Genomic DNA, 14647 nt, shown 5'->3' on the forward strand with positions numbered 1-14647 from the left:
GGGGTCACAGTCTCAAGATACGTGGTAGGACTGAGATGAGGAAAAATTTCTTCACTCAGAGGGTGGTGAACCTGTGGTATTCTCTACCACAGAAGGCTGTGGAGGCCAAGTCACTGAATATATTTAAGAAGGAGCTAGATAGATTTCTAGACACAAAAGGCATCAAGGGGTATGGGGAGAGAGCGGGAATATGGTATTGAGATAGAGGATCAGTCATGATCATATTGAATGGTGGAGCAGGCTCAAAGGGCTGAATGGCCTACTCCTGCTCCTATTTTCTATGTTTCTATGGTGCAAGTGTAACGGAGTGAAACCCATAGTCACCCAAAGTGAAGGCCGCTGACCCCATCCTAAATTGCAGGGATGAGGTCATTAGCACAATCAGTGCAAGCGTACCAGCAGCGCCCACCCCGAATGTTGGAGTGGCTCGATATGGCCCTGGAGGGGCCTCACAGGAACAGAGCGATGTCATTTCTGCAGCTCCCAAGGAACTATTGGGTATCCTTGCATGGTATTCAATCCCGTCTAGGATCATTTACCATCCCCCATGGAACCTTTATTAGGCCCATAATGGAATGTACACCTCCTGTTAGCAAGCATAGGTTCCATTGGGCCAAGAGGAGGCGAATTGGATATCCCGGCGAAGCCTAGGAACTCCCTTGCCATGTCCCCTAGGTGCGCGGAGTGGGGGATTGGGCAGCAGCAGATCCACCCGCAGCACCCCTACTGGAATTTTCTGGCTTCCTCTTCACGGGGCAGAATTCTAGTCGAACCAGGTTCTGTCCTATTTCCCTCCCCGCACCCACTTCCAGCAGCAAAGCTCAAGATGTCCCCAGTGCAAAGGTGGAATTTCAGGCCCTCCATATTTAATAAAATGAAGAAAAGTTAATTGGAAATCACACACTGCCACGCTACACCCATCAAAGTTACATGATTTAAAATGCATTACATCAAATAGGAGTGATGATATCTCTACCATGTTTTCTGGGCACATCCCTTTTTGATTCCATACTAGACTAACATTCATCGACATTGGATCTATTTAAATACTCTTTCTGCTAGTCTGTTTATTGGATTTCCACATGCTCATCATATTTGAACTCATTGTGGGGTAACACAATCAAACTGATGCCATTTGTAGGTAGACATGCGGAAAGATATAAGAATCCCACAGAATTGAAATGGATCAAGTGCCTGGTCAGAGTGGATCATGCACAGATGATAACTTACCCATTTGGTCATCTTTCTACATAAGTGCAAAACAATGATCCAAACTCCAAATGCCAGTGATACACCAAAAAATGTTGATGACCTCTAGTTGGATGTTGTTGAGCTAAGAAGGCAACTTATAAGATCTGTGCCTAGATGATGCAAGGCAAGACCACTGCTCTTACTTTTCTAAGTAAATGAATCTAAGAGTATTGCTACCGGCTTTGTCTGCAATCTGATTGAACAAAGGGATGTGTGGGTAGCATGCTGCATCATTCAGAATGAATATTGGGACTGCACATCACATCGAGTGTACTGAATTATTCTCAAGATCAAAATGCATGTCAGAAGTTGTACTCATAAATGAAGAGTCATAACACATGCTCTGAATGGAAAGCACTTCTGCTGTTGGTACCTCAGTACTGCAATGCATATCATTTATTATATACGCAATAAAACCTTTTGGGCAAGAACTCAAATTCAACATTTCTTCCATCCCTTTGACCTGGGAGAATGTTTTGTTATTGCCTGCAATTTCCTGCCGTGTTTCTTTTTCTCTCTGTGAGAATGAGCAGTCTCCAGCAACTTTCCTGGAACAAACTGACTCCACCTCAGTATGCTTGTATTAACTGCCAATGTCATGTTTCAATGTTTCAGATTCTGTCATGATACAGTATTGCCTCCGGTATAAAAAATGCGGCAATTACAATTTGCATCTAATTCACAAACATTTTTGCAAACTTTATGGGGTAGAAATTCGATCATGCTGCACCCGAATTAGCACCCATATGGTGGTCAGGAAGCACACAGTCATTAAGAGACGGAAGTGTGCCACCCGTCATATTGGATTGGGCTACTCAAAGGCGTCCAGGCACACCAGAACTACTTAAAGAACTATGTAAATTAGGGTCCTTCGCTTGTTGTAGGATACTTTTGTGATATTGGCCTGCCCCAGCGCCTGACTCGTCACATGACAAACTCGCCCAGCAACTCATGGCGCTAACAGGCAAGAAGGACCCTTCATCAGCGCTATTTAAAGGGATCACACAGTACTTCCAGGTTAGTTGCTGGTTTGTCATTTCAGGCTGCTGGTTAAACTTCTCACCTTTTTTGGTCTGTTATCAGACTCTGGAAAGTTCATTTTGACTGCTGAGTAGAAGATTTTGCTGGTGTTGCACTGTTATTAGCAGCCTTATAAACAGTTTCACTGTAATCATGGTGGTCTAGTAGGGCTGCCTTTGAGGCTGGAGGAGGAGGGGGAGCAGGAAGGAAGACAGCAGAGAGCAGGAGCACTGCCACAAAAGGGAGGAGGAGGAGAGCACTACGCAGGAGGCCATACCCACAGTGAGTATTCAGGGTGCACTTCTCCAACATGAACTTTTTGGAGGAGCAATGTATGAGGCGTCTCTGCTTCACAAAGGAGGCTGTCACAGAGCTATGTAACCTGCTGAAGGCACGGATTGAGCATTGCACCAGGGCATGGACAGCACTGCCTGTGGCTATCAAAGTCACCAGGGCCCTTAACTTTTATGCCATAGGCTCCTTTGAGGCTGCAGCAGATGACAGCAGCGACATATTACAGTTTGCAGTATCAGGGAGCTCTCCGAGGTTCTCAGCCCCAGGGGGAACAGCTACATCTCGTTCCCCCCTGAACAGAATGAAGCAGGACGAGAGAGCACTTGGCTTTGCCCGCATGGCAGGATTCCCCAGAAGCAAATGTCCTCCTTCTGCTGCTTCATGCTACTGGAATGACTGTGACTTCAAGAACCACTTTAGGACTTGAGCATATAATTTAGGCTGACATTCTTGGTACACAACTCTGCATTAGCAGAGGTGCTGTCCTTCAGATGAGACATTAAACTGAGGCTCTGTCTGCCTGGTCAGGTGAATGTTAAAGATGCAATGGCACTATTTGAAGAAGAGCAGGGAGTTCTTCTGTTTCCTGACCACTGTTTTGTCCCTGAACGAACACCACCAAAAATAAATTAACTGGCCATTCATTTCATTGCTGTTTGTAGGACCTTGCTGCTTGAAAAGTGGCTGCCATAGTCACATAAAGAACAGTGACTGCATCAAAATTATTAATTGTATATCAAGGGCTTTGGGATATTTCTGACCGATGTGTTAAGGCCCTATGGGGTAAAAATTCTGCTTCTGTGATCCCAGTGGACAAACTTGTGCACGTCCAGCCTTTGATTTTCTGCCCCAGTGTACGCTCACAGCACAGAGGTGGAATCTTCATCCCTTTATAAATTTTGTTTATTTGTCCCTTCACTGCCAAGGTTAGGAACATTGGAGAGAAATGTGAGATCCAAACTTGAAGGACATAACAAAAGCCAAGAATGAGAAAAGGCCATTTGAAGTTCATCCCTCTAGTACCATAACTCTCCCTACCCAGCATCCAACTTCAATTTGAATACTTCAATGTTTTTCTCCCTATTATAGAATCATAGAATGATACAGCACAGAAGGAGCCCATTCTGTCTCTGCCTGCTCTTTGAAAGAGCTATCCAATTAGTCCCACTGCCCTGCTCTTTCCCTATAGCCCTGCAAATTTTTCCCGTTCAAATATTTATGCAACTCCCTTTTGAAAATTCCTGTTGATTCTGCTTCTGCCACCTTTTCAGGCAGTGCATTTCAGATCATAACAACTTGCTGCATAAATAATTTTTCTCCGTGTCGCCTCTGGTTCTTTTGCCAATTACTTTAAATCTGGTTACCGATCCTTCTGCCACTGGAAACAATTTCCCCTTATTTACTCTATCAAAACCCTACATGATTTTGAACACCTCTCCTCCTAACTGTCTCTGCTCTAAGGAGAACAACCCCAGCTCTGTCTCTCTATGTAACTGAAGTCCCTCATCCATGGTACCATTCAAGTAAATCTATTCTGCACCCTCTCTAAAGCCTTGACATCCTTCCCAAAGTGTGGTGCCCAGAATTGGACACAATACTCAAGCTGGGGCCTAATCAGTGTTTTATAAAGGTTCAGCATAACTTCCTTGCTTTTGTACTCAATGCCTCTATTTATAAAGCCAAGGATCCGGTACGCTTTTTTAACAGCCTTTTCAACTTGTCCTGCCACCTTCAAAGATTTGTGTACATACACTCCCATTCTATCTGGCAGATTATGGCTACATTTATAACTCTGAGTAAGATCTTCTAAATATATGTTTTGAATTTACTTTTTACTAATTTAAATTTAGGTGCTCTGGCCCTCTGGCCTGGCTTATTTTATAATAATATTCTGGTTCATTTTATCTATCCCACTTAATACTTTATATACCTCAATGAGGTCAACCCCTTAATTGTCTTCCGTCACTGTAGACCTTGAGCTTGTCTAGTTCTTCCGCACAGTACGTCCCCTTTACACATGGGATCATTTTTGTTTCTCCTCTCTGCACTTTGTTCAAAAAGAATGTTTCTTTTTTTCTTGTAGTATAGTGACCAGAACCGCACAGTCCTCCAAGTGTGGTGTGACCAGTGAGTACGTTGTAGAACCTTAGCATAGCTTCTGTGGATTAGTATTCTACTGTTCTGGCTATATAACCTAACATTCTATTAGCTTTGCTAATTGCTTGGCTGCATTATTTAGATATTGCAAGTGATGAGTTTACTATTACTGCCAGGTAGCTTTTGGAGATTTAGAGGGAAGCTGTGCTAATTTTGTTCTTCATTTTGACTTATGTCCCACATCTTTTGACAACACTCTTTGATACAGTAATAATACAGCATATATATGCAAAGTAATTCTAAGAATGTAATATATAATCATTTATTATTTAAAACAGTCTTCTATTTTCATCCTGAGAAAATAGACTGGTTGCATTTTAGATTTCAGATCATTTGTTCGTTAGTCTTATATTTTGGTGTAGGAACCATTTTAGGTAAATATAAACACTGGATGTAGGGGGTTAAATTGGATAAGGCCCGAATCTGGGTGCAGGTATTATGGTTCTGATGCAGGCAGCACGTTAGATTCGTGCTGCCTGGTCATTTACCTGATAATAGCCTAGCATGGAGGCCTGGCTGCGATGTTCTCTCCAGCTTCAGCACTTCTCACCAGCAGGAGGGGCCCAAATCTTGTGTGAGTTGCTCGCACCTCTTAAAGGCAGCCTGCAGCTCTTAAAGGCAGCCTGCACCATAAATATAAATGCAAAATATAAGATACGGGTCTGCACGGAGTCTGAATAGAGATCAGACATCGCACATGTAAAACACAGATGCAGGTCCCATTCCTATGTTTACAAACTGTGGAGTTATGTTAAAACATTGAATAAAATTTGCGCACTACTAAATCCCACATCCTCCAATCTGCACACCAGACCTCATCAATCTGCCGATCTGAGTTTGTACCTGGCCTGTGAAAGAGTGTGCACCAAGGTTCTTTGCTGATGCACTGGAGACATCTGGCTGGTGCAAGAGGTTGACAGATGGAGGGGCATCCTATATATGCAGGGGGCGAGAGGCCCTCCAGACATACGCTCAAGAGGCAGTGGGAGGCAGTAGGGGACAAAGTCAATGCCAGGCGCATAGCACCACAAGCATGGATGCAGTGCAGGAAGAAGTTCAATGCTTTGACACAAGTGGTCAAGGTGAGTGAGGTCAACTGTCAAGTGGCATCTCCTACCAACTGCACCACTACCCGCATCCGCTGCTCCACACACTACACCCCCCATCACCCACATACCAACAAACTCTTTCAATCAGTACTCAACTCTTCCAATTAGATGTTTCCTCTAACCCTCATACATTACCACTGTTTCAAGTCACACTCCCACAACTCACAGGTCACACACACTGGCAGCTATTCAACCATAATGGGCACATCACCTAAACATCCAGCAGGACACTCACCGAAGGTGGCGCATAACAGGAGACAGCAAGTGGCAGTGGCATTTAGCCCCTCGAGCCTGTTCCGCCATTCAATGAGATCATGGTTGATCTGTGACCTAACTCCATATACCTTAATACCCTTGGTTAACAAAAACCTATCAATCTCAGACATAAAATTAACAATTGAGCTAGCACCAACTACCATTTGTGGAAGAGCGTTCCAAACTTCTCCCACCCTTTGCTTGTAGAAGCGTTTCCTAACTTCACTCCTGCAAGTCCTGGTTCTAAATGATAGGCTATGTCCTCTATTCCTAGTATTCAAGTATAGGAGATCTCCAAAAACAGGTACAAATGCATCAGCAGCCAGAGGCAATAATCTAGCAACTAACCTGTAAATCCTGCATTGTCCCTTTAAATAGCGCTGATGGGGGGTCCTCCAGATCCTTTTAAGACATGTTCAGTTGGTCGTAGTTAAGACAGTGCGTTGGCTGCAGCATTAAATGTCAAAATGGTATCCATCCCTTTAAATCAGCGTTGCACACTGATCTAAAGCATATTCTCCTTACTTTACATGCAGCCGGCTTTCGTTATCTGCGCCTGCACGATCCCCTTTACCAAAATGGCGTCCGGCACACGTCACGCTAGAAACGTGCACATGCATTCCGGACGCCATTTTGGAACTTCAGGAGGCCGCGTAGCACCTATACAACGGGCGCTACATGGCTGATTTTCTAGCCCGTTATTTTTTTACTTCAATTGTTTTGGGCAGTCTAAAAGTGCAGCCCATGATACACAACATTTGTGTGCTTGCCATTGTAGATCTGACTTGATTTCATGGAGACCTTCACTACCCAATAGTAATTGCAGTAAACATCATGTTTAATTATTCTATGCCCTTGCTTGCCAGGGGAGCTTCTGTATAAATGGGGCATTTATAGACTTAATGCAAAATGTGATCCTGGAAAAATTAACATCTTTCACATTTAATTTTTTTAAATCTAAGAACACTGGTGATCATATAAATCTTTAAATAATTCAAAGGGAAGTTTTCCCGATTTAATTAAGTGCGGGAAATAAATCCAAATAATTTTCCACAGAATTCCAGATTTCCTTTGGGAACTTTCACAAGTTTATCTGCACTTCCTGTGTCTGCAGCAACATCAATTAGAGGCAATTACGCTAGAAAATACGTATGTAGTTTTAATTTTAATTACATCAGCACTGTACTTTTTCCACTGTAACAATGCTCGCATTAAACTCAGAGCTTCATGCATGAACTGATGAGATCTGCAAAGGGCTGACTCTCTTTTAGAAAAATAGAACATTCTGCTCAACATAGTCAAATCCACAAACACTACTAATGAACAGACAAAGCTAAGAGCACTGGCAATCTGCCAACTCCATTTGGTTTGCCCATTGTCAAAATATTAGTTAAAGTTTCCAACTCTGATTATTAATAACAGCCTGCATCTCATCTGGGACGAGCTTTATGTCTTAGGTCTGGGGAAACACCTGTGCAAATATTTTCTGTATTTCTCTGAGTGTAATGTCATTAGTTGCAATGACTGGGCCTATTTGCTTCCAAGTTTCTCAATCCCAGCAGCTATCCCTCCCCATCACTTTTGGTCATGGAACTAGCTTAATATTCTAGTTCTGTTACTATTACCTCCTTCCCTGCCCCCGAATTTTTCTCCCAGCTCTCCTAACTCATAGGCCCTGATATTTACAGGGATATGGGGAGGGTGCTAGTGAGGCCGAAAACGGTCGAAGGACCCAGCAAGGCCGGGGACGCGGAGGTCCTGCCGATCTTAACAACAGGACCACGTTAACATTTTTTAGCTCCGTTTCCCGCACAGCAGCCGGTCAAATGGACAGCCTGGCTGGCGGGAACACCAGCAGCAGGAGATCGCAGCTATGGACCCTTGGGGACTGTCCCCGCCAGTCAGGAGGCGGGAGAGGCCCGCAGTTCGGAGTGGGGAGAGGCCCGCAGTAGGGAGGGCAGGGGGAGACTGGTGTCCGGGGCTGGGGGGAGGTTGGCGATCGGTGCTGGGGAAGGCTGAAGGCTTCCTTCAGGTGCCTGGGAGCACTCCTGATCCTCCTGGACCATAAGGAGTGTTGAGAAAGGCACAGATGATGTGGAGCCGGCAGTTCCCGCCTCTCTTTCACTACCAAGTTTCCCAACCCTGGGAAACTTGTGCAGCAACTGTAAATTTTAAATTGGGCTCCCAATTGCACTGTGGGAGCCCAATTTAAAGATGTTAATTAAGTGTCCCGCCTCTCCACGGCGGAACACTCAGACGTCCTGATATTATGGCAGCAGACGTGGTGGGTTGGGGTTGCGTTCCCCATATTTAACTCTTAAACCCCCCTCCCCACCCTCCCCTGCCTGACGTGGCGGGCTTAATATCGAGGCCATACTCTATTTCATAGCTGCCAGCCACCATCCAGTAACTTACATACATGAGCTTACAGACATGAAATTGCTGTTGAAGCTCTATTTGAGAGTTGGCTGATTATAATTTATGCTTTTGAGCATTAACAAGCATGCTTATTAACAACAATAACAAAGAAGCTTCATGGGCCGGGTTGGGGGTGGGCGTGGTGGATACATGCTATGGAGGGAGAGTAAGGGCAGGTGATTGAAAGTTTAGATGATAAGGTAGCTTTTGAGAAGGCTTTCAAAGGTGGAGAGAGAAGTGGAAAAGTGGAGAGATTTAAGGTGGGAGTTCCAGTGTGTACGAAAGAGGCAGCTAGAGCTTCTGCCACCAATGATAGGGGAAAGAGAGTGAGATGCTAGAAAAAGCTATAGTCTGAGGATGCAGGAGGGATAGAAGGCTGGAGGAAGTGGCAGATAGTGTGGGGCCGGGCAATGGTAGAATTTCAAGACAAGGAGGAGAATTTTAAATCCAGTGCACTGGGGGACAGGGAACCAATAAGCATTAGCGAGGGCTCATTGTGAAACAGTATACAGGTGGCTGAGAAGAGTAAGAAGGGAATGAGAAAAAATGTGAAAGCACTTAAAAGAGAAAAAACAGCGAGCAGAGAGAACGGCAGAAAGGAAGGAGGAGAGAACGAAGTGAAAGAATTCTGACTGTCTCTTTTATTTCTCTCTGTCTTTCCTCCCCTTCAGTTTCTTTGGGCTCGATATTAGCAGGGCGGCGGGTTCTCAGCGGGGGGTCGCCACGCGCCCGGTGAAATCAGTGTGCTCCGCACACAATCGCAGGCTAATTGGAGCCACTTACCTTTGCGACGCATCTCGCCCTCCTGCTGTGCAGGTGAATGTGTCACAGCACTGTGTTGTGGAGTTCCACGTGTCAGAGGTGGACGGCGTGGACGGCGATGCTGTTCGCTTTCCAAGGAGGTCATGACTGCAGCTACGGCGGCCCCCATCCGGAAGTTTGAGGAGGTCCGCAAGGTAGGTAAATGTGTCTGGACACCGGGGTAAGTGTGCAAGTTTGTGAATTTTATTGTTAGGAGGAGGGTGGTGGAGGCCAAACTTTGTCCAAAGTGACAGAGTGGCCTCCTGCAATGAGTGAGGGTCTCCACCCCCCTCCACCTGTCAAATGGACAGCTGCCACAGGCTGATGGTTGCAACACGTCCATTTCAACTGGGAGTGTTTCCCCCAGTACGGGAAACAGTCTCAGTTAATTTCAAAATCCCACCCCTCCTAAAATATCAGGTCTGTAAACGACCCTCCGACAGTGTGGAGCTCCCTCAGTACTGACCCTCCGACAGTGCAGCGCTCCCTCAGTACTGACCCTCCGACAGTGTGGAGCTCCCTCAGTACTGACCCTCCGACAGCGCGGCACTCCCTCAGTACTGACCCTCCGACAGTGCGGCGCTCCCTCGGTACCGACCCTGCGACAGCGCGGCGCTCCCTCGGTACCTGTTTAAGTACTTTAAGTGGCACCCCGCCGGCTTTAATTGCTGGCGGGAGTCCCACATGCGGGGGCTGCGCGTGCATGTCAGCGCGTCACTGGGGAACCCGGAAGTGGGCGGGTTGGAGCCGGGCTCCAGACCCACCCCAGGAATCCCGGATTTTCGCAACCCCCCCACCACGAACGCACCCGATCGCGGGTGCGAAAATCAAGCACTTTCTCTTTCCTCCTTCATGTCTATAATAAATATACAGCAGAGATGAGACACAGAAGAAAAAAACGAGTTGTGGACAAAAACATTGAGACAGAGAGAAAAAAGGAAACTGAAAGCATGGGGGACAAACAGAAAGATAGATAAAATGAGACAGAAAGAATTAGAGTGGGAGATAAGCAGATAGATAAGGAAGAGAAAGATACTTTTAAGAAAAATTGTGAACTATACCCTAGGAGATCATCCAGTAATCATTGTCTCAAAATTACTAGTTTTTTATGCTTTATCTGCTGGATTGTTTCAGCTAAATACCTTTTCCAGTGGAGGATTCTGAGGCAGAATAATTTCCACCAGGTTTCTGACCCGTAATGGCAGCAATGTTATTTGTAAACAGACCTGGGGCCTCCCAAGAATCAGCCCACCAATTCTGCAGGCAGCTATTTCAAATATATGCAAATTAGAGGGCCCAGCATTAGCACGCCAATGGAAGTTACACTCGCTTTTGAAATAAAAAAACAGAAGAGCTTTTAAGCATTTTCTTTTACTTTGCACTTGGTTCGAGCTGGACTTATCTCTGACAGCTTGAGGGCCTGTGAGACCGCCAGGATATATTCACCTTCCCCCCACAGTAAGAGGTTCTGTGTGCCGGGCATCGGATTCCGAATGGCATTCCCTTGTTCGTAATTTTAATGGAGGAGGAGCAGTACAAGGTGGAGAAAAGCAGAGTAAGCGCTACAGCACATTACCCCTCCTCCCAGCCCAAGAATTTACCAGCCATGTAGTTTATACGAAGCTCTCAGTGAGGAGCTTTATGTGAGAAAAATGCACTTTACCAAGAAAGAATAGGGGAGCTGTGCCAATTACTACATGAAGACCTGCAGTTAATCTTCCCAGACAGATATATCTGCAGCTATGAAAGTGATAAACAGAACTCAATTTTTATGCTATTGGCTCATTTCAAGCAGCGAAGAGGAATCTGTGCAATATCACCAAGAGTGCTATCCGGGCATGCATTTGACAGGTAACTGACAGACTTTTTAAGATAGCTGTGGAATTCATCCAGTTTGGAAGGACAGCAAGGCATTGCGGGGTTCACCATAGTACATGGTGCAATAGATGGCACCTACATAAAATTGCAAGCTCCTACAGTCAAACCCCTCAACTTTCTTTATTGAAAGGTATACTGCTCGCTGAATGTCCAGATTGTGTGTGATCACATGCGAAGAATCCTTCACATCATGGAAAATTTTGCTGGAATTTGCCATGATGCATTCTTCCTCAGTAATTCTGCCCTCCCTGAGATCTTCAAGGAAGACAGTTGTGAACAGATGGCTTGTGGGTGACAAAGCTATCATGGATAATGACCCCTCTAAAAGATTCAAGAACAACAGTTGAAGAGCGCTACAAGAGACATACCTCAATCAGAATTGTCATAGAAGAAACCATAGAGGTCTTAAAGGGATGCTTTCGCTACTTGATAGATCAGGAGGGACACTGCAATATTTTCTAGAGCATTAATTCTGAGATTCCTCTTCGCTGCTTGAAATGAGCCAATAGCATAAAAATTGAATTCTGCTTATCACTTTCATAGCTGCAGATATATCTGTCTGGGTAGATTAACTGCAGGTCTTCATGTAGTAATTGGCCCAGCTCCCCTATTCTTCCTTGGTAAAGTGCATTTTTCTCACATAAAGCTCCTCACTGAGAGCTTCATGTAATCTACATGGCTGGTAAATTCTTGGGGTGGGGGGAGGGGTAATGTGCTGTGGATGAGCTTATTGTGCTCTGCATAACTGTGACATCCTAAAAGGCCTAGATATGCAGATCTCTGGGAGGTGGCCCTTGCTGCATTGATCGTGAATATTTGGAATTCTCTACCCCAAAGGGCTATGGATGCTCAGTCGTTGAGCATATTCATGATTGAGATCGATAGATTTTTGGACTCTAAGGGAATCAAGGGATATGGGGATCGGGCAGGAAAGTGGAGTTGAGGTTGAAGATCAGCCATGATATTATTGAATGGCAGAGCAGGCTTGAGGGGCTGTATGGCCCACTCCTGCTCCTATTTCTTATGTTCTTATAAGAGCACGGAGCAGAACACCTTGAGGGACCATCAGTCAGAGGATTCCTGAGGAGCTTCTGAACTCAACTTGTCAATGAAGTGCTCTCATCAGTCTACCTTTGTCACCATTGCAGCAACTCGCCAAGGCTTCTTCGACAGCACCTCCCAAACCCGCGACCTCTACCACCTAGAAGGACAAGGGCAGCAGGCGCATGGGAACAACACCACCTGCACGTTCCCCTCCAAGTCACACACCATCCCGACTTGGAAATATATCGCCGTTCCTTCATTGTCGCTGGGTCAAAATCCTGGAACTCCCTTCCTAACAGCACTGTGGGAGAACCGTCACCACACGGACTGCAGCGGTTCAAGAAGGCGGCTCACAACCACCTTCTCGAGGGCAATTAGGGATGGGCAATAAATGCCGGCCTTGCCAGCGACGCCCACATCCCGTGAACGAATAAAAAAAAAACTCCTCCCCCACCTTCAAATAAATTCTAAATCCTTCAAAGCAATACCCACCCTAGAACATCACATCACACCTCCTTGGCCCTTTATGACCATGCAAGTCTAAATAATCTGATTAAGTAAGTGAACAATAAACACGTGCTCCCTTTCTTGTATGACTATATCTTCATGACTATCAGAGCATGAGTGTACATTTTCCTTTAATACAAGTAATTCAAAAAGGAACGTAATGGGCTCGATTTTCAAGTGAAAGTCCAGGTGCATTTGGGGGGCAGCGAAAATTGGTAAAATCCTGAGCGGGTAAGGAACCCGGCTCCAACCCGCCGACTTCCGTGTCTCAAACAGAAGAAGCAAATGTACCTCATTGAGGTACTTAAGGTACTTCATTAGTTACATAGTAGGTAATTGCAACGATTTTCTACTTACCTGGGTGGCTTTCCCAGAGCTTCTGATTCAGGCCTGGGCCGGATCAGGCAAAAATAAACTAAATAAATTAAATAAAATAACATTTCACAAAGTTAAAAAAATAAATAAACCTATCTTACAAACGATCTCACCTGCACCCCCTGCTCCGATGTCCGATGTCCTCATCCCCGATGTCTCTTCCCAATATCTCACCCCCCGATGTCTCTTCCCGATATCTCACCCCCCGATGTCTCTTCCCGATATCTCACCCCCCGATGTCTCTTCTCCGATGTCTCACCCCCCCACCGACGATGTCCAATGTCCCCTCCCATCTTTATGTCCCCCCATCTTTGTGTTGTCCCATCTTTGTTCCCCCCCAATCTTTGTGCCCCCCCCCCCCCAATCGCTGTTCCAGCGCCCGATGAGGTCTCTCTCCCACCTCGGTGTTGCAGCTCCCATCAGGAGCCAGCCTGTCAATCAGGCTGGCTGTCGGGCACGAAACTTGGAAACAAGATTAATGAGCATCAGTTACCTCACGACTGCGTGGGGAAAGGTAAGTTCTTTTTATTCGGGTTTGTTGCGCACCTATTGACTAGCCCCGCCCCCTCCCCACCCCGCTGCCATCCTACCACCCTTTTAAAATTGAGCCCAATGTATTTCAACCAAACACATTAATCATGTTGGCATTCCCACCCACTGACAGAGGATTGAATGCTTGACCCTGTCCTAACTCACACTCATTTTTAGCACTCAGTTTTCAAATCCCATGTTATCCCTTGATCCATTGGTCTGTTGCCTGCAATGGTGTTTGGTGGTAGGATTTTCAGCTTTGAGCTGTACATTGTGGTTATAATAGCTGGGATTGCTGAGGACCAACAAAATCCTGCAATTAGCTGCTTTCAGCTTTTTATCATTAGCCACATTCCAAAAACAGAGTTGATTGTCCAGGCATTTTGAAACAGTGCAAGGAATCCTTTAGCATTTCTAAAACAATGAGATTTTTCACCCCTCATTTGAATTATCAATCTTACAACACCAGGTTATAGTCCAACAGTTTTATTTGAAAATCACAAGATTTCGGAGGCTTTCTCCTTCGTCAGGTGAGTGTGAGATTCCATGGAAGGTACCGCATATACAGTCAGAAAACAATGCCTGGTGATTACAGATAATCTTTCCAACTGCCCGTTGTCAAGGCAATCAAAGGCGTCGAATAGTGTTCAGACAGAGAGACACCACACACAGGACCACCGAATACACAAACAGTCAGAACCCAAAAGCAGAGAGAGAGAGAGAGAAACATCCGAAAGGAAGAGAGAGAGAGAGAATGATCAGTTGTATTAAAAACAGATAACTCTTTTTTCGCTGGTGGGGTTACGTGTAGTGTGACATGAACCCAAGATCCCGGTTGAGGCCGTCCTCATGGGTGCGGAACTTGGCTATCAATTTCTGCTCGACGATTTTGCGTTGTCGTGTGTCTCGAAGGCCGCCTTGCAGAACGCTTACCCGAAGTCGGTGGCTGAATGTCCTTGACTGCTGAAGTGTTCCCCGACTGGGAGGGAACCCTTCTGTCTGGCGAT

Source organism: Heptranchias perlo, chromosome 8 (genome assembly GCF_035084215.1).
Source record: "Heptranchias perlo isolate sHepPer1 chromosome 8, sHepPer1.hap1, whole genome shotgun sequence".
Taxonomy (NCBI): Eukaryota; Metazoa; Chordata; class Chondrichthyes; order Hexanchiformes; family Hexanchidae; genus Heptranchias; species Heptranchias perlo.